At 44.7% G+C, this 22,628-nt stretch overlaps 2 long non-coding RNA genes across 4 annotated transcripts; one reads left to right on the top strand and one right to left on the bottom strand.

The window, feature by feature from the left end:
• Positions 1 to 68: 68 nt before the first annotated feature.
• On the bottom strand, positions 69 to 22,542 carry LOC109493326. Of its 2 annotated transcripts, none has more exons than XR_006588034.1 (5): positions 19,525 to 19,658; positions 12,117 to 13,047; positions 9,622 to 9,748; positions 2,810 to 3,011; positions 69 to 1,502 (listed from the first exon to the last, which is right to left on the bottom strand). It is a non-coding gene; the product is annotated as an uncharacterized LOC109493326 (long non-coding RNA). The 2 variants fall into 2 exon arrangements; XR_002737277.2 differs by lacking the exon at positions 69 to 1,502 and adding an exon at positions 22,364 to 22,542 and having other exon boundaries at positions 2,584 to 3,011; positions 19,525 to 19,685.
• LOC123381242 lies at positions 13,042 to 22,012 on the top strand. 2 transcript variants are annotated; one of them, XR_006588036.1, is made up of 2 exons: positions 13,042 to 13,250; positions 21,768 to 22,012. It is a non-coding gene; the product is annotated as an uncharacterized LOC123381242 (long non-coding RNA). The 2 variants fall into 2 exon arrangements; XR_006588035.1 differs by lacking the exon at positions 13,042 to 13,250 and adding an exon at positions 19,868 to 20,006.
• Positions 22,543 to 22,628: the final 86 nt, after the last annotated feature.

Genomic DNA, 22,628 nt, shown 5'->3' with positions numbered 1-22,628 from the left:
TCTGAAGCAGGCTCCTGGCTGCGAGCTGTCAGCACAGAGCCGGTTGTGAGGCTCAAACCCATGAACTGAGAGATCATGACCTGAATCGAAGTCAGAAGCTCAATCAACTGAGCCACCCAGGTGCCCCAGAATTTAAGTATTTTAAAACAAATACTGATTACACTGATCCTACAGAGATGGAGACAGAGAGCAGCAAGTTCCGTGCAAAGTTTAAATGATGCGTGTATTCTACGTGGACCTGTGTGTGATTGTTGGAACTTAGGCTGGTTTTAAAGTTGAAATGGAAGAACCGTGCCGTGTGTGGGAGGGACAGAAACACTCATACGCTCTGGTAGGAATATAATCTGGTACAGCCATTGTAGAACCTATTCTGCATTATCTCCTAAAATTACAGCCAACAGAACTGCATGTAACATGTGCATCAAAGAACATTCACGGCAGTGTTGTTCTTTATAGTCCCAAATGTAAACAATGGAAGTGACCACAAACAGTGGAATAAATAATTAAGTGGTGGCAGTCCTACAATGGAATTCCATGTAGCAATGAGAGTGAATGAAATAGAACCACATAGAACAGTGTGTTATAGGAAACTTACAAACAATAACATGAACCAAATGAACGAGATACAAAAGGAAACACACTGAATGGCTCCAAGTATATAAAGCTCAAAACAGGTCCACCTAACCTGTGGCATTAGGAGTCAGGAGAGGGGCCGCCTGTAGGTTGTAGGGGCTTGAGCAGGCCTCTGAGGCGCTACTAATGGTCTATTTCTTGGACAGTACTTGGACATATTCACTTTGTGATATTTGTCAAGATGTACACTTAAGGGGGTGTTTGGGTGGCTCAGTTGGTTAAGGGTCCAACTCTTTATTTCGGCTCAGGTCATGATCTCCCAGTTTGTGGGTTCAAGCCCCACAGTGGGCTCTGTGCCAGCAGCAGGGAGCCTGCTTGGGATTCTCTCTCTCTCTCTCTCTCTAAAAATAAATAAACTTTAAAAAAAAGATGTACACTTATGATCTGTGTCCTTTTGTCTCTAAATACCATACTCTAAAACAATATTTCTGCTTGTGTATCTCCAAACACGACCATATGGCATCACATTTAAATGGCAGAGGTCTTGTATACACAGTGTATAAAGAATTGCTACAAACATAAAATATAGAAAGTTGGCTAAATAAATAAAAAGGGGCTTCACAATGGAGTCATGAACAGGCTTACAGTTCCTAAACAGTGGCACAGAAGGGGTGTGGGGACTTGTCACCCTTCCGTCGTCTTGGCCAAAAAGACGGCACCCATTTCGTGGACTTAGTGTATTTCTCCAGACCCAGCATACAGCGGGAGCTTCTTGTTGGAATTGGTTCCCTCACCCCCCAAGTCCCATGAGGGCTACAGGTGGATGTCCGGGATGCAGAACACATAGGGCACCCACATCACAGCTGAAGAACCGCGACCTTAGCTGGACCCCAGTGTCAGTAGCTGTTGGCAAACAGCCATTCTTCCCTCTAGAGAAAGAGACGTTTTCTTTGTTATGCTGAAATGGAAACAAATCTCTGTGGAGAATTGGTGTTCTCCGTTTTTAATTTAAAAACAAATTAAGACTTTTTTTTGTCTAATCAAACTAAATAAAGCCATTTTCCTTACATATTCTTCAACTTTCATTCTGTATGTTTGTAATTCATGGTAGAAAAAGATTACCTCATTCACACTGTTGTCTCCTATTTCTGGTCTAAATATTCTCTGGTTACTTAATTGTCCTGTGTTTGGATGGTTACAGTTTTTTGTTTTTGTTTTTAATGTTTATTTATTTTTGAGAGAGACAGAGACAGAATGCGAGGGGGTTAGGGGCAGAGAGAGAGGCAGACACAGAATCTGAAGCAGGCTCCAGGCTCTGAGCTGTCAGCACAGAGCCCAACGCGGGTCTCGAACTCACGAGCTGTGAGATCATGACCTGAGCCGAAGTCGGACGCTCAACCGACTGAGCCATCCAGGTGCCCCTGGATGGTTACAGCTTTAATCCAGAAGGTGTTAGTGATAAAGTTATCAACTTTAATAAGTTTGAGAAAACAGGGCTGCATTTTTGCACTTATAAATGAAAATTATGGGTGCTATCAGTTTTTCTAGCTGATATACAAGAGGATGTGAAATGTTGCCTTAAATTAGTAGTTGACTAAACTTCATTTGGTGAAGAAAATATTTCACTTAGGAGATTTTGTTTATCCTTCATTTGTACAATTGCCATTTTCCCAGTACAAAAGTATTTCAATTACAAAAAGCATTTCAATTCTGGAGGCCAAAGCTATAGTTTTCATTATCCCTTGAAATTTGCACCCAGAGTTACATGGCCCTAAATGGCAAAGTCAGTGGGACACAGAAGCTAATTCTTCCCCTTTTCTTCAGGAATTTCTATGTTTGGAAAAGAGGACTCCTTACCTGGAGGCTGAACTTGTATTTATAAGTAAGTGGGGGGGTGGGGGTGCCTAGGTGGCTCATTTGGTGAAGCGTCTGACTCTCGGTTTCAGCTCAGGTCATGATCTCGCAGTTGGTGGGATCGAGCCCCACATCAGGCTCTGTGCTGATAGCGTGGAGCCAGCTTGGGTTTCTCTCTCCTCTCTCTCTGTCCCTCTCCCTGCTCGTGCACTCTCTCTGTCTCTCAAAATAAATAAACACTTAAATAAATAAATAAAAAATAAATAAGTGGGATACAGCAAGACATGAAAAGTAAATTGCATAGGGATGAGGGGGCTTGTAGAAAGGTTTAGGGGTAATTAAACCTCTCTTTCATCTTTAAAAGGTAGGGAGGTCGGGGCACCTGAGTGGCTCAGTAGGTTGGGCATCCGACTTCGGCTCAGGTCATGATCTTGCGGTCCATGAGTTCGAGCCCCGTGTCGGGCTCTGCGCTGTCAGTTCGAATCTGATGTCTTCATCAGAAGACTCCAATCTGATGTCTTCAATGGGAAATAAGTCTTATATATAAATCCACCTTTCAATAGTCTACAAACACTCTTGTTGATCTGTAGAAAAAAAGTGACAAAGATTTTGAATATAATATTGACTTCCCTAATTTTTATTATTAAAAAAAATTTTTTTATGTTTATTCATTTTTTTATAGAGAGAGACAGAGCATGAGTGGGAGAGGGGCAGAGAGAGAAGGAGACGTAGAATCTGAAGCAGGCTCCAGGCTCTGAGCTGTCAGCACAGAGCCTGACACAGGGCTTGAACTCACGGACTGCAAGATCATGACCTGAGTCCAAGTCGGATACTCTACTGACTGAGCCACCCAGGCGCCCCCAAGCCCTCTGGGTGATTCTGATGCACATTAAGCTTTGAGAACCTCGGCTGTGTAGTTCCAAAGAAAAGATTATTTTCAAATTAAGAAGACGTTTTCAGATCCAGCAAAGCAGGAAAACCAAACAAAACACGGAAGGGAAGAATGCTGGATACAAGCTTTTCTTCCTAAAACATATGAGAAGATAAATGGAGAGGTTGCTGCGGGAGCACAGAGGTTCATTATAACTACTGGATAAAATATGATTTTCCATAATTTGGCTGAGCAATCTGAAAAATTATAGCCAAGCTGAAGAAGAAAGGGCTACTTTTTATTTTGAACTTTTCATTTGGTGGTTTCTGTGTCTAAGTTCTTTGAGGAATTACTGGTTGTGAATCTGGGAAGCCCTCTAATAAGGGTAAATACAATGAAATATGCTTTCAGTATTTTCTTTCCCACCAACATGAAAATGATTAAAAACGACAGAATTCCCAAAGGAAAGAATGTCAATATGTTCTTATGGTGCCTAGTTAGTCAATGGTCGATTTGACATGTGGCAAGGAAGAGTAGTTTGCTTGTAAGTGACAAAATCTGAGAAAAAAGAATTTTTTGTACCTTCAGGAAATGATCCTTGCTAAACTGATACACAGTTGACTGCAATACCGAAAGAAATGCAACTACTTTGACATTAAAATAGACCTGGGTGACTCTTCCCACAGAGCCTGCCCCCTGCCTTGGTGAATAGACCAGAGGTGCACTGTGAACACAGGAGCTCCCAGGATGCTGTCCGTGCCCCTGGCCGCTGTCTTACGGCAGTGAGGGCTGCACGCACCACAGTGGGACAAGAATGTCCCGAGGGACCTTTTACTGTGGCACTGGATTGCCGTCTTGCCTTTTGGTGTTAAGGTCGTGACGGGTCAAAACTCTACCAGTAAAAACACGGCTTCTACCGACAGGAAGTCCTAGAAATACTGGTAAAATTTAAATTTAAAATAAAACAAAAGGGGAGCCTGGGTGACTCAGTTGACTGTCCGACTCTTGATTTCAGCTCAAGTCATGATCCCAGGGTCATGGGATCGAGCCCCGTGTCAGGTTCCTCATTGAGCATGAAGCCTACTTGGGATTCTCTCTTTCTCTCTCTCTCTGCCCTCTCCCCCCACTTGTGCTCTCTCACTCTTTCTCTCTCTCAAATAATAAATAAATAAATAAATAAATAAATAAATAAATAACAAAAGAAAGAAGGAGCGGAGGGGACTAGAGAAAAGGTAAGAAATCTCCTTGAATTGAACATGCCCAAACAGGGACTTGAATTAAATGTTACATTTTTCATAAACCCTTAATGCTAATATTAAGAGCCATGGTCTCTGTTGGGATTATGAAAGGGTTCCCCCCCCCCCCATAAATTGGCAAAAAATAATATATGCTATTAAATCCACATATTTATTCAAACCTTTGGATTATGGTTAAGCATATGGTTTAGACACTTCAGATTAAGGTAGAATCTCACACATTGTTAAGAAAAGAAACAAGAGGTCCAAAATGGAGTCACTTGTGCTGAGCCCCATGCCAGTGAAGCCAGACATAACACCTATCCTAATTGCATTTTCAGCCTCTCCCAGGAGTGGAATTTAAACCAATAAGCCTGGAATTACCTGACCAGTACTAGTGAGGTCATCTGCCCGATAGACCTTAAAGGAAGGAGACCTGGCCTGAAACAATCCTTTCCTTTGCTTATGACTTGCTTGTCCCTGCCCCCTCCTGCCTCTAAAAGGTTCCATTTTGTTTAACTCCTCAGCACTCCTTCCTACTTGCGAAGATGGGATGCTGCCGATTCGTGAATCATCGAATAAAGCAAACTATATCCTCACATTTACTCAGTTGAATTTTGTTTTTTAGCAACGCCCATAATTTTTCTGTCACCTTTGCTGCGAAAAGAAAGCCTCTGATAAATGGTCACACTTTCCTAAAGTGTGAAGAAAGAGAGGTGTGTGACTATTTCCTGGTGTCCTGAGCTAGCAGACCTGAAGATTTTGCCTCTCCTGTGGAGCCTCGGGACTGAGAACATGACTGAGCCCTGAGATAACACTAGTTGTGCAGCCAGTAAGGGGGTGGGGGGTGGTGGGAGCAAGGGTTCAGAAGACCATCCCCCCTATGCTTTCCTGCTAGACATGGTACAGCTAACCAGAATCTTCTACCTCATTCCCTGAATTCCTGATGAATTTTCCAGAAGAACAGTGAGGTAGAAAAGAAACATCTTTACTGAGTGTGTAGCCAGATGCTTTATGCGTGGAGTGCCACGTATGCAAAGCTTCGAGGTAGGATGTATATGGCTCACTTGCACGCACCCATCGTTGCCTCCCTTCCCAGACTCCCCTTCCCGTCAAGGACGCTGGGCCATTGGCCTTGGAGCTGGCAGCATTTCCCCAACCCCCACTGGGTCTGGTCAGATCCCTGGCTCAAGCTGGGTCAGTTCTTTCTCTCGGGGGAGTTCTGGAACACAAGGAGGAGCAAAAGGAGTCGGTTAGCTATGGGAACAGAGCTGCAATGCCATATGTGGTCGTAGTTCAAGCTATGACAGACTAAAGCCAGACGCAGAGAAAACTACAAGTGAGCCAAGACAGATGGCTTGCAGAGAGAAGGGCAGACAAGGAACTCTACTGCTGTGTAGATGGCAGGAACTTTGATTTTCTAGTGCAATGTGGTGTGATGCCATTTCCTTTCTTAGAGACCTGAGGGAGGAGATTGAATCCTCAGTAAAGCTCCCTTCTATTTATGTGAGGAGGTTTTGCCTTGTGTTCCTGGTATAAAAGGATATATGGGCTTAACCCAGTCTGGGAATCTAAGTCTGTATGATATAATTCCCAATCTTCTTCTGGAAAGAAATTAGCATTCTTGATTAAAAAAAAAAAAAATTAAGGGCCCCTGGGTGGTTTAGCTGGTTAAGCATCCAACCCTTGATTTAGGCTAAGGTCATGATCTCATGGTCCAGGGGATCAAGCCCTACATTGGCTCTGTGCCGACAGCATGGAGCCTACTTGGGATTCTCTCTCTCCCTCTCTCTCTGTCCTTTCCCTGCTTGTGCACTCTTTCTCCCAAAATAAATAAATAACCATTTAAAAAATAAAACAATTTCATGATAAACTTTAATGAAGAATGCTTCTGGGAAACCTGTCATCCACCCACTCAGCCAAGTGAGACAAAGGTGATCTTTTTTCTTTTTTTTAAGTTTAGTTATTTATTTTGAGAGAGAGAGAGAGAGAGAGAGAGAGAGAGAGAGAGAGAGGAGGGGAGAGGCAGACAGAGAAGCCCAAGCAGGCTCTACACTGTCAGAGCAAAGCCTGATTCCGGGCTTGAACTCACGAACCACGAGCTCGTGACCAGAACCAAAGACGGTTGCTTAACTGACTGGGCCACCCAGACGCCCCAAGACAAAGGTGATCTTTAATCAAACATCTTTTTTCTTTTTTTTTTGAATCTTTAAAAATGTTTATTTATTTTTGGAAGTGAGACAGAACGTAAGCAGGGGAAAGGCAGAGAGAGAGAGGGGGACACAGAATCCAAAGCAGGTTCCAGGCTCTGAGCTGTCAGCACAGAGCCTGATGCAGGGCTCAGACCCACGAACTGTGAGATCATGACCTAAGCCGAAGTCAAATGCTCAACTGACTGAGCCACCCAGGCGCCTCAACAAACACCCTTTTCTTATGACATCTGGTCTAATCATCTAACCATGTAAGATTGCACTAAATCCTATACTTAAATTGTCTGAAAAGCTTGCGTTAGCAGGAAGCAATCAATCATTGTTCTGAGGCAGTGGTGGTCAAAATGTGGTCTCACCTGGGAACTTGCTAGAAATTCAAGTTCTCAAGTTCAACCCAGACCTACTGAATAGGAAACTCTTGGGGGTGGGGGCCAGGTGATGCTGACACATGGGAAATTGAAGAACGACTGCCCCGAGGACTCTGAAGCTCATAAAGATGGTTGTTGGATACTTTCAAGAACCACCTCTGGGTTGGGTTGTATGGGAGTGGAGAGACTAAGCAGAAACCACCTTTCCATATTCTTCTTGGCACACAGTGGCCTCATTCCAATGAATAAATTATCCTAAAGACGAGGGCTTTGAAATTTTACTGGGTGGACCCCGTGAAAAGTCCACCCACTGTTTATACCATAAACGGGGGGAGGGGGGGGGGCTTCGGGAATATGACCCATAGGAACCCCAAGCTGCTGGTGAGCCCTGGCTTCCCCACTCAGGAGGAGGTTGACAAATAGGCCCTGCTGAGTCTCCCCTTCCAGGGAACATGCCCAAACAAGTCAGCAAAACTGCTTTGCTTGCAGTTATTAGCCATGCGGCTCTCCCACTGACACATTTAGTTTGGGGACAATGTCATGTCCCCAAACAGGAGGCCTTAGACTTGACAGATGGCAAGAGCTAGCATCTTTCTTTAGAATGGGGAGCAGAGAAGAAACCTTAATAATTGGGGGAACACAAAGTTGGAAAAGACAAAAATGGTCGCCTCCTCTCTAGACTATTCCTCACCAGCCCCCTCCCACCTTCATCAGTGGGAAGTTGTTTATTCTTTCCTTTGCGCCCCATGGCAGCAGCCATCTTCCCTAACACATCCTAATACATCATCCTTGCTTGTATATTGGCTCCTTAATGAGACTCTTTGAGGCCCAAAGCAATGATTAGTCATTTTTGTGTTCTCTGTGTTTGGCAAAATTTATGTGCTAAATGAATGAGCCTTAACTAGGGCTGACTCAGATGTTTGGGTGGGAAATGGAGTCAACCAGCAGATTCTAAGACTCATTCAGTCAAACCTTCCGACTATACAGATTTCTGTTGGACGCATGCTCGTGTGCTCCATCCTACCCCCGGCCCCACCCCCCACACACAGAAACACACATCTTGATGTGATTTCGGGCAGTTAAAATTTCCTCTCAGTTTAAAAATGCTTCAAAAAAAATTAAAAAATTAAAAAAAAAATGCTTCAAGTGGCAGTCGGAGCTAATTGCCACAGTCCATCCAAACAGAATTAGCATCGAGATAACACTTTTAAAGGAAGGTGGGTACTATGCATGTGTAGGGTCATTTCTGTTCCCAACACTCAACCAAAGAAAAATCTTGAGAATTCATACTGCAGTTTTTTCAACCTTGTCAGTTCCTTGGGGCTGCTCAGAAGTGTACCTTTGAGTTCCCAGCGAACAAAGATTTGCTAAGGAAAGGAGGCGTGTCAATAAGATTAGACACTGTTTTCTTAGCTAAGTGCACTGGCACCATTCAGGGACTTGAGGTGCCATTTACATATAAACAGTATAATTGCAGTGATAGCAGGAGCTGGCACAAATTAGGCGGGTGCCGGATATGCTAATTACAATTCTCTACAATCCAAGGAGGCTGTTTGGAAAGAGAATTTAGAATTGGAGAGAATTGAAACCAGTGAGGTTAAGTGACTTCCCAGAAGGTCACACGGCTAATTAATTGGAACTTGTCTGTGTGTTTGGAATGTACAAAAGGTTTGGCGTACGATATCTCATTTAACCCTCCCAACAGCCCTTGGGGGAGTATTTTATCGCTATGATTGTCCTGCTGTTGGCGGACAATGGAAGCTACATAGAGAGAAGTTCAGTCACAATTTGCCCGGATTTGCTCAGCTAGCAAGATCCCCTGTGGTCTGCTGAGATCTCAGCCCTGAGGTCAGTCTGGTCCCAAAGCGGGACATTTGCAGGTCATTCTTCGCTTACCAGGGGCAGAGCAAGGTTGGGTGTCCCGATTCTTTCAGTAAAAATAACTGTAAGTTCTCTACAATCTGAATTAGCCTTCAGGGCGCCTGGCTGGCTCAGTCACTGGTACATGTGACTCTTAATCTGAGGGTTGTAAGTTCAAGCCCAGCATTGGGTGTTCAGCGTACTGAATAAATGAATAAATAAATAAATAAATAAATACATACATAGATAGATAGATAGATAGATAAAGTCTTCTATTTAGTTCCCAACCAAATTCACTCTTATCAAGATTTTTATATTTCATTCCATTCCCAGGCTGTCTAAATAGCAACAAAGCTTTTATTAACATTGTGAATCAGGAGCAAAAATTTTTACGATTTTCTTTTCCATGTTCCCCCCCATGGGAGATTTGCAGCGTATCTAGCAGCAATCGATGTGGGATATTCTCCGTCCTTACTTTTCCAAAATCAAAAAAGGAAACATTCACGTTTACATATTTGGAGAGGAGTACTTATACTTTAGTACAGCAAAAGTATTGGATGAATGAATGAATGAATGAATGAATGAATAGAGTCATTCCTCCTTTATTCAAGAAATTTCTTAGTGATTAGCAGGGCATCTCTCAGACTTACCCTGAAATGTGTATACAATCTGGTCCCGGCTGTTTGTGCAGGAAAAATATGGAAATGTTGCAATTCATATGCCATAAGCCCTGGTTCAGCATTCCGCTCCTGTGCTGTGTCCTGAAGCCGGCCGAGCCTGCAATGACAGGAAATGGGGGTCGTCATGACCTAGAGGACCTCAGACAGCTTGGACAGTGTGCAGGGTGGAGGTCAGGGCTGAACTAGCGGCACCATGAAGGAGACGGGTGGCGGCTGTGCCTGGCATATTGAACTTGTTCAAGGAGCACATACTCTGAATTGATTGGCTTACGGATCTTTGGGGAAGCAGAAAGAGAAGAAGACAAACATTCTGGAGCCCAGAACCAATTTAAAGGATCAGGAAAGCGGCACGGACGAGGGGCTTCTCCTCTTGCAAGCATCTGCTCGCTCCTCTGTCCTCTGAAGGTGCCTTCCAAGCAGAGTTTCAGGGACACGCTCCTGGCCATTCTTTTTCATTCATTTTATTTTCCAGTGAAAATCAATGTCCTCCAAAGCAGACAAACAGGGGGATGGGATTGTGGCAACTGTCTCCCTAGTCATTAATGTGGGAAAAATGCTATGGGAGACAAGGAGCTAAAAACATCCAAATCTGTGACCCAAGAAGCTAAGTCAATTCCACATACGCATGGAAAATCATCGAAAACCTCATGCACCCCGAAGATGTGATTTTCACATCTCGGATGCTATTACTAGTATTAAGGGCTCTCGCAAGGCATTTTGTTAAGTCAGGATTGGATCTGACCACATTGCCTCTGTGCTCAAATAAACGTTTGAGACTGAGATATTTACAGGTTTGGAAGGCATGGACCAAATGCATGCTTCTTATTCATCCTATAGCAAGCACATGCAACCCAAGAGCATTCTTGGTGGGCTGGCGCTTGTCCGTGGTTTCTTTCACCGTGTAGCACGACGGGAAACAACTCCAAACCCAGCGGTGTTGTCAACTGGACACTGGAAAATCACAAGTCGTTTCCCTCGTGCCTTAATGGGCTCTGTCTTCCCAAGTCTCAAAGAATCTAATTGCTTCTTCCTTTGCTCCTCTCAAATGACATTCTCACGGGGCCACATTTAAGTTTCTGAAGGGACCTAAAGACAGCCAATTTGGGGGTGGGGGGCGCCTCATTGGCTCAGTGGGTTAAGCGTCCGACCTCCGCTCAGGTCATGATTCGTGGTTCGTGGGTTCGTGGGTTCAAGCCCCGCATTGGGCTCTTTGCTGATAGCTCAGAGCCTGCAGCCTGCAGCCTGCTTCGGATTCTGTGTCTGCCTCTCTCTCTGCTCCTCCCCTGCTCCCTCTCTCTCTCTCTCTGTGTGTCTCGAAAGTAAATCAACATAAAAGAAGAAAAAGAGCCAATTTTTTTCAGGTTCTTAAGGTCAGCCCTTCCTTAGATCATACAGGGACAGGCTGTTTCCCCACCTTTTCAATTTCTAACTTCTATAGAATTCATTTGAGCAGAACTCATCTCTCCTGTATGCACTCCACGCGCTCCCAAAGGCCTCTGATTCCTGCTACATATAAAACTCTCCCTCCACCATCATCTCACTCATGAATGGACATTCCAGAAATGCTCCTGGCTTTCTAAACCCAGAAAGCAGAGGCGATATCGTATCATCAGCCTGACGACCCTTAGTTCTTCCCTTCCAGTTGTCTCTCTAGCAGATTTGTCCTCTGTGCATCTTGCGAAGTCAGCTCCCTGTCACCCCTCGGAAAGGTCCACAGCAGCTCCGATGGGTGCCTGACACGCCCGGGTCACCCCACCTGCAGGGAAGGCAGCTGTTTATGCTGCGAGGGAGCTCAAGGCGTGGCCGTGGCTGTGCCCTGACAGAGCACTTCTGAGTGCAAAGCCTGCCTCCGCCCCTAAACAGTGTGGTGGCATTTGCTGAAGTACCCCTTTCCCTTGCTGCTGGGTTTCTCCATCTGTAAAACCAAGAGAACACTTATACCTAGGGCCCATTGATCCATGCGAGAAGCCTCATTTTCTACCTCCACCATCAAGCCTTGCCAGACGTAATTACTTCCCTCTGCATGTTTTCTTTCGTATATATATATATATATATATATATATATATATATATATATATTTTTTTTTTTTTTTTTAATTTGCAAACTGGAATACCTGTTTATATTTTTCAAGCACATTTTTAGCGGATTTATACAGGAAGCTAAATTACCAACACAAAGCTGGTTGGAGGGCATGCACTCAGAGGTGGTGGTATCTTGAATTCATGATACATTGCTTCAAACCTTCATCCCCCCCCCCCCCCCCCAGCAATAGCTAATCTTGATTCAGGTCTTGCGGGGGTGCTGAATAATATGATTCTGTCTGTACGTATTAACAGTATTTAATACTCGCGGTACTACTTGTTTTGTTACTGGTTGTAATCCTCCCAACAGCCCTATGAGTTAAGCACCATTATTACCACCATTTTATAAGAAAACAGGGGCATGGAGAGAACGGGTAACTTACCCAAGGATACAAGTTGGCCACGCTGGGGTCTAGCACCAGAGCCCCAGCTCCCAGCGACTGCATCGTGCCTTCTCATAGAAGTAATTCGGCAAGACCTCGCCGCGGATGTTCACCACGCTTTGAATCACGTACGCCGCCCCAAATGAACTTGGCTGTTTTGATTTTGCTCCTTGATATTTGCACGTTTTCCCCACGCTCGCTTCCCTCAGCTTAGGAGGAGCAGGGAAGGAACTAGGGATTGCGGATCTCCTCTTTGCCTTTGATGTCACGCGTCAACATTTTCTGCGGAAGTGCCAACACCAGGAAGTAATAAGAGTAAATAATAGGATAGAGGTCCGTGGCCATCCGTGCTTCTGCGAACACTATACCACGCAAGTCCTGGTCAAAGCAGCTCCTGATTCAAAAGGAAAGCTTCTGGGGATGCCACAGTCCTTGCTTCCTCGGTCATAGATCCACACCTCTCAAATTTTGCAGAAATACTCACCTGCTCCCAGCCGTTTCTGAATTTACAAATTCTTTAAAGGGTGTGAATCTGCTCTGTAATTCACTTTGAAAAGTTCCAGGCATCTAGGAGGTAGTAAATGCTGATGCTTTGATTTTGATTTTCCATGCTTCATTAACTGAGATTGTAATGAGTTTCTGTTTGAAAAGCTATAAGATAACCATTCTTCTCATCCATTTTCTTGCCCTGGAGGTATATATAGAAGCAGTACAAACGAAAGCTTTGGACTCCATAATTTTCAGTGAATAAGGCCAAAATGAAATGCAGAAGGTTCTACTTGATAGAATGTTGTCTAAGATTCTAGAATCTTGCAGAATGAATAGATGGGAGGGTATCATCCCTGAAGAGGGATTTAAACAGACGACAATGCTATGTTGTTCTAAGTTACAAGTGGCAACTCCCTTGACCTTGATGATGCATCTGTAGAGCCTTTGAAGAGTGGGAGCAAGGAAAGAAAAAGAAAGGCAACTTTTATGATTAAATAAAATCATGATCCGTGCAGAATGTTTCTCAGCATGTGGAATATTCACGATACCAGACAACAACAAAGATGCTATTTTTGTCTTCTTGAAGAATAAAGACCAGAAGGAAAGCCATAGTAATGATGGGAGCTCCTGCACTTCTCCAGTTCTGTAAGTTCTTAGCTGTCTTCCTTCTTGACACCTACTTGCTCCAGTGGTGAGTTCTATTAGTTAGGTAATAGGCAGAGGTACACTACATACCCACTGTGTGCGGATTTCTGTATTGCCCTATGGCTCTGTACTTGAGAAGGTTACACTCCGTGGACGACAGCCAAGAATACATCTATAGAGCTGAAAGAGAACCCTTTGCCCAGACCAGAATCTGTTCTGTGGCATTTTTGGATACACGGCCTTCAGCCTAGGCAATGCTCTCCCAGAGAACTTGCCGTTGTACTTTTAAAGATAGCCCATTCCATTCTATCTCGCTTATCTTTTTCAGGACGAAGACAATGAAAACCTTCAAATACTGTGTTTCATTCCTCTGAAATACTGACTAGGCCATGAATTTTTATTTTATTTCTCTCCTCATTCTATGCTTCTATGATTATTTCCTTTTTCATTACTTGGTAAATTTCCAAACTCCTTGATTATACTTGAGAAGCACCCCACAGAGAAAACAGAAATAAGTAAACAAATTAAGCTGCATGGCAGAAAAGAATTGCGGGTTCATGAAATCACTGAATGCTGCGTCGTAGATTATGAAATGGCATTATGTTGGTGGAAAAATTAAGATACTCATGTCACTGTAGAACAAAAGCAATTTGGGTGCCTGGGTGGCTCAGTTGTTAAGCCTCTGACTTTGGCTCAGGTCATGATCTCAGTTTGTGAATTTGAGTCCCACATCAGGTGAGCTCGAGCCCCGTTTCTGGTAAGCCCTGCTTCTTTCTCTCTCTCTGTCTCTGTCCCTGCCCCTTGCTCACTTGCATCCTCTCTCTCTTTCAAAAAAAAAAAGGGGGGGGTTCCCTGGGTGGTTCAGTTGGTTAAGCATCCAGCTTCAGCCCAGGTCATGATATCATGGCATGTGGGTTTGAGCCCCGCATCAGGCTCTGTGCTGACAGTTCAGAGCCTGAATCCTGCTTCAGACTCTGTGTCTCCCTCTCTCTCTGCCCCTCCTCTGCTTGCACTCTGTCTCTCTCAAAATAAAGACAGATTAAAAAAAAAAAGAACAAAAGCAATTTTTGGAGTTAAAGATTGTCTATTCAGCATCATCTCCACCGTAGGTTTTGATCTGGGCAGCTATTAAGGAGGCTGAGGTGCTCAGAGACTTGTCGTCTTTAAATAGATAATGATTTTTCAATATTTATATAGTCCTTTTCAAGGACAAACAAGACACATTAAAGCACGAAGGTTATGTTTCACATAGTCATAGATTTGTGAAACACAGAGTGAATACCATATACCATTTCAGCTTGATTCTTTGCCTTATGCTGGCCATCATAATTATCCATTCACCAGGGGCAACACCCTGTGGCTAAGTCCGGTTTATTGCTCATGGCAGTGAGGGAGAAAGGACAACCCAGGAGCCTTCAGTAGGAGGGTGTGAAAGAAAACCCAGATTTGGTCTCGGGTGATTTGGGGGAGGGTGTAGTGAAGTGGGACTTTGCTGTTGATTGGATGATGTCAGGAAGTGGGCTATTTCTAAATGGATATCTTAATGAATCTTATAGGAGGGACGATGGAGCAAGGCTGAAGCTACAATTGGTAAGAAGCAGCAGTCATTCAAATTAGGGATCAGAGAGGGATATTTGAGCATTTGAGTGGTTTAGAAAGTGGTCGTGTTTTGTCTTTGTTCACACGGGACTACTGGGGGAGTGCTCTTGTTTTGGTCTTGACCCATCACGATCCCAGAGTGGTCTTGTCTGATGCTGAGCCTCTGTGACACTGTTTATGTTTAATGGGAGAATACCATGGCCTGGTTTTGAGATCTGGGCCAGATCCCAGGGAACAGGGAGGCCTGGGTGATAGTGGAGGCCAGGTCCAGATGTCAGGGACAGCTTTTCTCTTATAATAATCTCCATATGAGATTATGAGCCCCATCATGGCAGATGCCATTCTTTTCATCACTGCTATTCCCAATACCTACATATAGCCTGGCATTTTCGGAGGTGTTCAATGAATAATCTTCGAATGGATGTGTGTATAAATGACTGAGTGTATGAGCAGGCTATGGAGATTCTTCAACAGTCTTCTAGCCAATTATATTTAAAAGAGTTAAACAAAACAAAAAGGGTTCATGTCTTCTTAGCGTAGGTGGACATGAATGAGTCAGTCTGCTCCAATCAGGAGACATTCTTACCTTGAGGAATGTGCATTAGTCATAGAGTGACCTTATGGCCTGAGCCGCGTGTTCAGGTCCAGTGCATGCTTGTTGTCTCATGTAATTATTAACGGTGCCCCTTCATTCTCAAATATTCTATGGTTTGATTACGATCTTCCTAATTATGGACTGGAAGACTGCTTCAGAATAACAACCAGTGGTCCCTGTCCTGGGGGTTCCTAACTAGGGACTAACAAAAGAACAGGATGATGATTCTCTCCAATGCCTCTTACCTGCTTTTCAAATTCTCAGATCCCGTGGGCAGCATTTAAAGAGGCAAGTGTGAAACGGACTTACTCTAAGCAATACCGAAGGCCACTTAAAAAACATGATTAACTCTCAATAGTCTGCCCCGATAGGGTAATCAAGAATATGTATGACTAACATTTGTCATATTTATTCCATCATATGAACCTTTTTCATTATACTGTCCTCCTATTAAAATTGGTTTATATTGGGTGGTACATTTTGTCTGAGAATGAACAGAGGTGGCCTACAATTTGCTATAGATAATCCCATGTTGATAATTAAAATAGCATGGGCAAATTCACCTCAACCTCCAGATTCATGAAGCTGGGACATTCATTAAAGCTTATTTAAGTTCAACTCTCTAATTTTACAGATAAGGCCTCAAAGGTCCAGGAAGACTGAACTATTTTGTCCAAGGTAAAAGAACAAATCATTGTGATCGGGTACGGAGCTTACAATGTTATATCGCCTCATGGGTAAAATTCTCTTGATAGTAAGTTTACATAGAAATAGTAATCAAAATGTATTCATATGTGTGAACTTTCGTAGTGTTGTATTTCCTGAATTAATCAGGAAACTTCGAAGTATGATGTGCAATGGGGCCCTCTATAAATCCATTGTGCTATTTTTGCTTTCCATGTAAACAAATCTTATTTTATATGGAAAGAAGAGCACTGTGGTTGGGAAAGCCAATCAGTGAGATAAAGTGGTTTCTGGCATCTTCTATTTCACATCCCCATTTCTGTTTTGAAAGGTAGTAACTGTGTAAGTAGAGATGTAAATAATAGTGAATTACTATAAAAGCAAACACACACATGCTGTACATTTCAGAAGCTGCATAGTGAAATCTGGAATGTTCTAAATCAAGGGAGACAAACATAACATATTAATTTCCCTGAGTTTTTCAGAGTATACATGCTGCTAATGAGGAGAGGTAGAGAATTTTGATTAGTTTCCCTTATTTAACAGTGTATTTTCCATGTGCGTGAAGCTTAGAATCTCAAAATAATTTTAAACAATAATTAAAAATATTTTGGGGGGCACCTGGGTGGCTCAGTTGGTTCAGTATCCGACTTGGGCTCAGGTCATGATCTCACTGCTTGTGAGTTCGAATCCCGCATCAGGCTCTGTGTTGACAGCTCAGAGCCTGGAGCCTGCTTCAGATTCTGTGTCTCTGCCTCTCTCTGCCCCACCCCCACTAGCATCTCTCTCTCTCTCTCTCTCTCTCTCTCTCTCTCTGTCTCAAAAATAAATAAACATTAAAAAATTAAAAAAAAATATTTTAGCAGTTATGTTGCCAGAAAAAGGAAGCCCAAATTTCTAATTGTAAGGTTAGCAAACATGTCAAAAGCTTTTATAAGGGAACACTGCCTCATTTAATGAAAGGAAGTCTTAGAATTACCAACGTTTCCAGACTCTCATTTTCTCCTTGCTGGGGGAGGGATGCCGTCACAACACCGACCACTAGGGGGCACCCCCCAACACATCTTACCTGTTTCCGTACAGAAACAGTCGATCTCAACTCTGTCAGTGCACAGCGCCCCCCCCCCACCCCACTCCCCAAATGAGAATCATTATATGCGTATCACTCCACTAAACATATTTTCATTTTAAATGTTTATTTTTTTGAGAGAGAGAGAGAGGCAGAGAGAGGGAGACAGAACTCCAAGCAGGCTCCACAAAATAATATGTATTTCAACGTATATATAAGGCTTAGGTACAAATACTAGAAAATACATATAATGAGGTAGTTAGATTCTACACGTAGAAGCAATTTGCTAAAACACAAATACAGGTGGGTTATGGTGATGACTCATGTACTTTGAGTGGTGCTGCCATCAATGACAGAATGACTGAAGACGAAGAAGTCATTGTAAATCTAAAAGTTGTCAGTCATGACTTCTATTGTAGCTTCATTCCTTTTTTAAAAATCCAGTATAGGGGTGCCTGGGTGGCTCAGTTGGTTGGGCATCCGACTTTGGCTCAGGTCACGATCTCCTGGTTTGTGAGTTCGAGCCTTGCGTCAGGCTCTGTGCTGAGAGCTTGGAGCCTGGAGCCTGCTTCTGATTCTGTGTCTCCCTCTCTTTCTCTAACCCTCCCCTGCTTGTGCTCTGTCTCTCTCTCAAAAATAAATAATAAACATTTAAAATTTTTTTAAAAAATCCAGTACATATGGGAACGCTAAAAATTCTGCTTTATATGTAGAAGCGTTGCATTTATGTGTAAAACTGTGCTATCGTCCAATGTTTGTGTCTCTCTCAGCCCCAAATTCGTGTGAAGGTCTCAGGAGGTGGGACATTCAGGAAGTGATTAGCTCGGTTCGGTAGAGGCTTCATGAATGGAATTAGTACTATTACAAAAGAGACCCCAGACGGGTTGGCCTTGTGAGAACACCAGACACGTGACCCCATGTGAGGAGACGAGAAGATGGCCGTCTGCAGTCAGGGAGAGCTTTCACCCGAACTCGGCCACACAGGCACCCTGAGCTCAGTCTTCCAGCCTCCAGGACTGTGAGAAATAAATTTCTGTTGTTTACAAGCCACCCAATCAATGGTATTCTGTGATAGCTGCCCAAATGGACTAGGACAGTCACATTCTAGGCTCAGATAGTGACAGGTTTGTTTTTTGTTTTTTTAACCGATGTGAATGTTTCAGAAGGGCTTTTGGAAGTTGGACAGTATGTGGAACAATTCTTCTCAAGGGCATACTGTGACATTCAGCATCCCTGACCCCTCCCCTAAATTCCACAAGTGCCCCGCAACCCAACTGTCAAGATAAGAAAAAGTACGCCAGAATGCCCCTAAAGGTGCTTCTACACTCATTGAGAACCACTGGTCAAGGGCAAAAGGTCCTCCCTTCTACCCTCATGTATGTCCTTCCTCTAGCTCTCAGAGGAGAGGGAGATTTGCCTCCTTCCCCACAAGACTGGCCCCTGGACAGCACTTTGGTGGGACGTTGTCTCCAGTTCAGATTTAGAGTACATCTCTATCTTGGTCTTTCCACGTCTGTCATCTGGAACTTCACACTCAGCATTGGAAGGAGTTTCAAAAAGGAACAGGAGGAAATGCAAATGATGAGCATATGACACCCAGAGCTGTGCTAGAAATACCAACACAGGGTTTCTAGGATGTGGTCAGACAGTTACCTGCATCAAATGTATTTGTTAAACATACAGATTCCGGGGCTCCACTCCACACCTTTGAAATCACATCTCCGGAGCATGTGGCCGTAGAATCTGCATTTTTTAAAAATGTCTATTTATTTATTTTGAGAGAGAGAGAGAGAGCTCACACATGAGTGAGAGAGGGGCAGAGAGAGGGAGAGAGGGAGAGAGAGAATCCCAAGCTGTGTCTGTGCTGTCAGAGGCTGACATAGGGCTCGAACTCACAAAGCGCGAGATCATGACCTGAGCTGAAATCAAGAGTCGGCTTTTCCACTGTTTTCAAAGAGGATTGTTTCTGATGATTTAAGCAAAGAATGATTTCATATTCTAAATGCACTTTTGTATTAAAATAAGGGAGAACACTGGAAAAGGACGTCCCTAGGTTTGGACAAGGTTTTGAGGGTACAGAAATTCTGCATGTAATTCTGCCTGTGCATCCAGAGCAGTAGAGGAAGCGTAGTCCCACGTCATATTATTCCCACTATGAGTCAAACAAGGTTTAAAAATATTCGTGTCTCTTTATATAACTGTGGCGATACTAGATTTTCTAAGTGTTGCTCCAAGTTTGGTTTGCTCACATTTTAAAGAGTATTGATTATTCCACTGGTATTAAATGATAATGGTGATGATGAGAGTGATAATAATACCTTCCTTACCCAAGGGCACAGAGAGTGCTAATGCCTTAGGCAGCATCTGGACCCAGATTTCCCTGGTGTGGAAGCTTCAGCTCTTGTCACTATCCCACACTGCTCCTTGACAATGGATACAGTCATACCAAATTACGTACCACACCAACGATGCTGCATGCAGTAGGCCTCTGCAAAAGAATGAGAAAATCAGAAACTTGGTAGAGAGTGCAAGTATCTAGAGAGTGCAAGTATTTATAACACAGGGTTTATAATGCAGGGAACTGATTACAGAAAGGGGGAGGAGTCGAGAGCCCAACCGGGAACAGTGAAGGAACCCAGAGATCTGCAACCACAGGAAACCACCAGCACCCTTGACTGAGAGGCAACAGGCAGTGGCGAAGTTACCAGAAGCCATGGGGCACCCAGTGAAAGCTGAGAGAAACCCAGTCAGCCAGTGCACGAAGGAGACCAGGCCACTCTGAAGAAGCCACTGGAGGCAGAGAGGGAAGGTGATAACCCTGGTTTCTCCCTTGCTGTTACACTCCAGTCTCTGTGGGCCGCGCCCAGTCGGCAACCCCAGGAACCTGGAAAACCAACCTCATCAGTTGTTCCCTCCCCTGTACAGAGCAGGCAGGGAAGGGCCAGGACTGGGTCTGAGAGCTGACGGATCCAAACAGACATCCCCACGTGGGATTCTGTTGTTGTTTTCCAGAATACAGCACCTTATGGCTTCTTTGAATAGTAACCCCCTAACACCTTTAGACTTACTTGATGGAACAAAAAAATTTTCTTTTTAAATCACATGACTTTAAAAACATCTATTCATGCAAGAGGATATCTTTTTTATACCTGTAACGTACTGAATATTGGCAAAAGAAAGCATTATTGAATGCCTTCTTGCCAAGGGCCAGCAGAAACAATTGCCAGGCTAATAATTCAGGGTATGAATTTTGCTTGACTTCTTATCTGAGGCAAAGGGAAGCTGGTACAAATAGTACGGTCATCTGGCTAAAACTTTTGGAACACTAACTTACTGGAACATTTTACGGTGGCCTTTTGCGTGATTACATACGGTATGAGGAGCTTGGGCTAGGAGTCCTGGGCACAATTCTTCGGAAATGTAGGGTATTGGAGACTTCTGGGTCTCTGGAGGAAGTTCTAAGTGAAGGTCCTGGCCCATGAATTACACAGTAGGTTGTGCTCCCGGATTGATAGCCAGTTTCTGATGAACGGCCAGTCCCCCGCAGGGGAGAGTTGGAGCGCCCTCTAGAGGAGAGCTGGCTATCCCTGGGTGCCGGGCCTGGGCACCTCCCGCTGCTTTCTGCAGTCTCTTTTTTTCTTCAAATACTCCATGAAATACGGCTGTGGTCTTAGCAGACATTGCGTCAAAGGAGATTCAGTACAGATTATACTCTGTGTGTGCTGTCACACATTCAGAGCACTTGCCAGGTAAATGGCTCAAAAAACACGAACAGCAGCAGAGAGGTCAGCATTTCGGTGCCCTCAGAGCTCGGCCACAGAACTTGGCCCAGCATCACTGCCGGCATCTAAGGAGAAGCCGACGGGCTGTCTTCTGGGCGTATGACTCTCCTGACTTACAGTGATTTTTTAAAAAAAGCACTTTCTCCTGCCTTTTTTGAAGGAGGCGGCTAAGTAGGGTAATTTGTGGTTAAGATCATAGACTTTGGAGCCTAGTTTTCCTTGTATCCTCCCAAGTCTATCCCCGTTTCTCTACCCCTACCACTACTGTGTTGCCACAGCCACTGACTGTTCCCGCTCACGGCTCTCCGTCTCCTCCCTGCTGCCACCGCTGGGATCTTTCCAGGCAAATAAGATCAGCCATATTCACCATCCTCCAAAGGCTGCCCCAGCCTTTAGGATATTATCCACAGCGTATATGGTCCCACCAGCCCTCCAGTGATATCTCACCTACAGCCCCTGCTCTGCAAATCCCCGACAACCACCCAACGACAGCCCATCCTTGTGGGAAAACTCCAATCTTCCCAGGCAGGGTTCGGGTGGAAGGGGTGGGGGGCAAATGCTCTCCACAGCAACTTGTAATTCTTGACTATTCCTTTGCCTCCTGGCAAAGCCAAGTCTAGACAAGGGGCTGGGCCTTACTCCTTTGAGTGGCACTCAACACCCAACGCCTAGGACAAAAACGGGACTCAAGGATATTTGAAAAGCACTTTACAGTTTGCACAGCGTTTCTCACATCTGCTGATTTAATCGTCACCACGCTCATGTAGCGGTATTTTCTAATTATACAGGCAAGGGGACCGAGGCTCGAAAAGGTCGGTGGCCCACGTTAGACTCCCAAGGGGCAGAACCGGTACTCAACCCGTGGCAGGACTGAGAATTCTACAGACTGTGTGTGAATCCCGACCCGGCCATGCACTGGCTAAAACACCGACTTCACCTCCCTGCTCCCGTGACCTCATCCTTAAAGAAGACAGTAATTCCAATTCGGGCTTGCTGTGAGGATTAAATAAAACAATGCCTATGGAGTGTCTAACAGCGCCTGGCTCGCGGCCGGAACTATAAATGTGAGTTCCCTTTCTGACCCCAAGCTTGGCGAGCTGCTTCTCCTATTTCTACGGCAGCTCCTCCTTCTCCGAGCTCCGGAGGCCACAGGGGGTGCCAACTGTAGAGCACGGTGCCCGCTTTGACGCGATAGCTGCATAGGGTACCAGCAGTCCTTAGAGGAGTGTGGGGACTACGCGCACAGCTGTGAGAAGACAGCGGGGACGGAACTAGGAGAACCTAGGAGGCAAGGGTTGGATGGAGGGGCCCGTGGGGGCCGTTGGTCAACAACAGAGGGGGGGGCTGGGACCCCACTGCACACACCACCCAGGGGGCCACTCACGTCTCCCGGACATCCAGTCTCCCGCAAGTGGCCAGTGTCCGCCTCTCTGCCACCCCACTTCACCCTTGCTACTTCCTTCCCTCCCCAGCTCTCGGCACTGTCCTTAGAGCCTCAAAAAGCAAGGAGGGTCCCAGGGCGAAGAACGCTGGGGGCCGCGTCGGGCGCGCCAGCCCGCGGAGCTCAGGCCCCGCCCCCCTGCCCTCCAGCCCCCACCCCCGCCGCCGGCTGGCGGGAGGAGGGACATGCGCACGCGGTGGCTGGGCGC

This window comes from Felis catus, chromosome D3 (assembly GCF_018350175.1).
Source record: "Felis catus isolate Fca126 chromosome D3, F.catus_Fca126_mat1.0, whole genome shotgun sequence".
NCBI lineage: Eukaryota > Metazoa > Chordata > Mammalia > Carnivora > Felidae > Felis > Felis catus.
The sequence above is the reverse complement of the archived record's forward strand: the minus strand, read 5'-3'. Positions and strand labels throughout refer to the sequence as shown.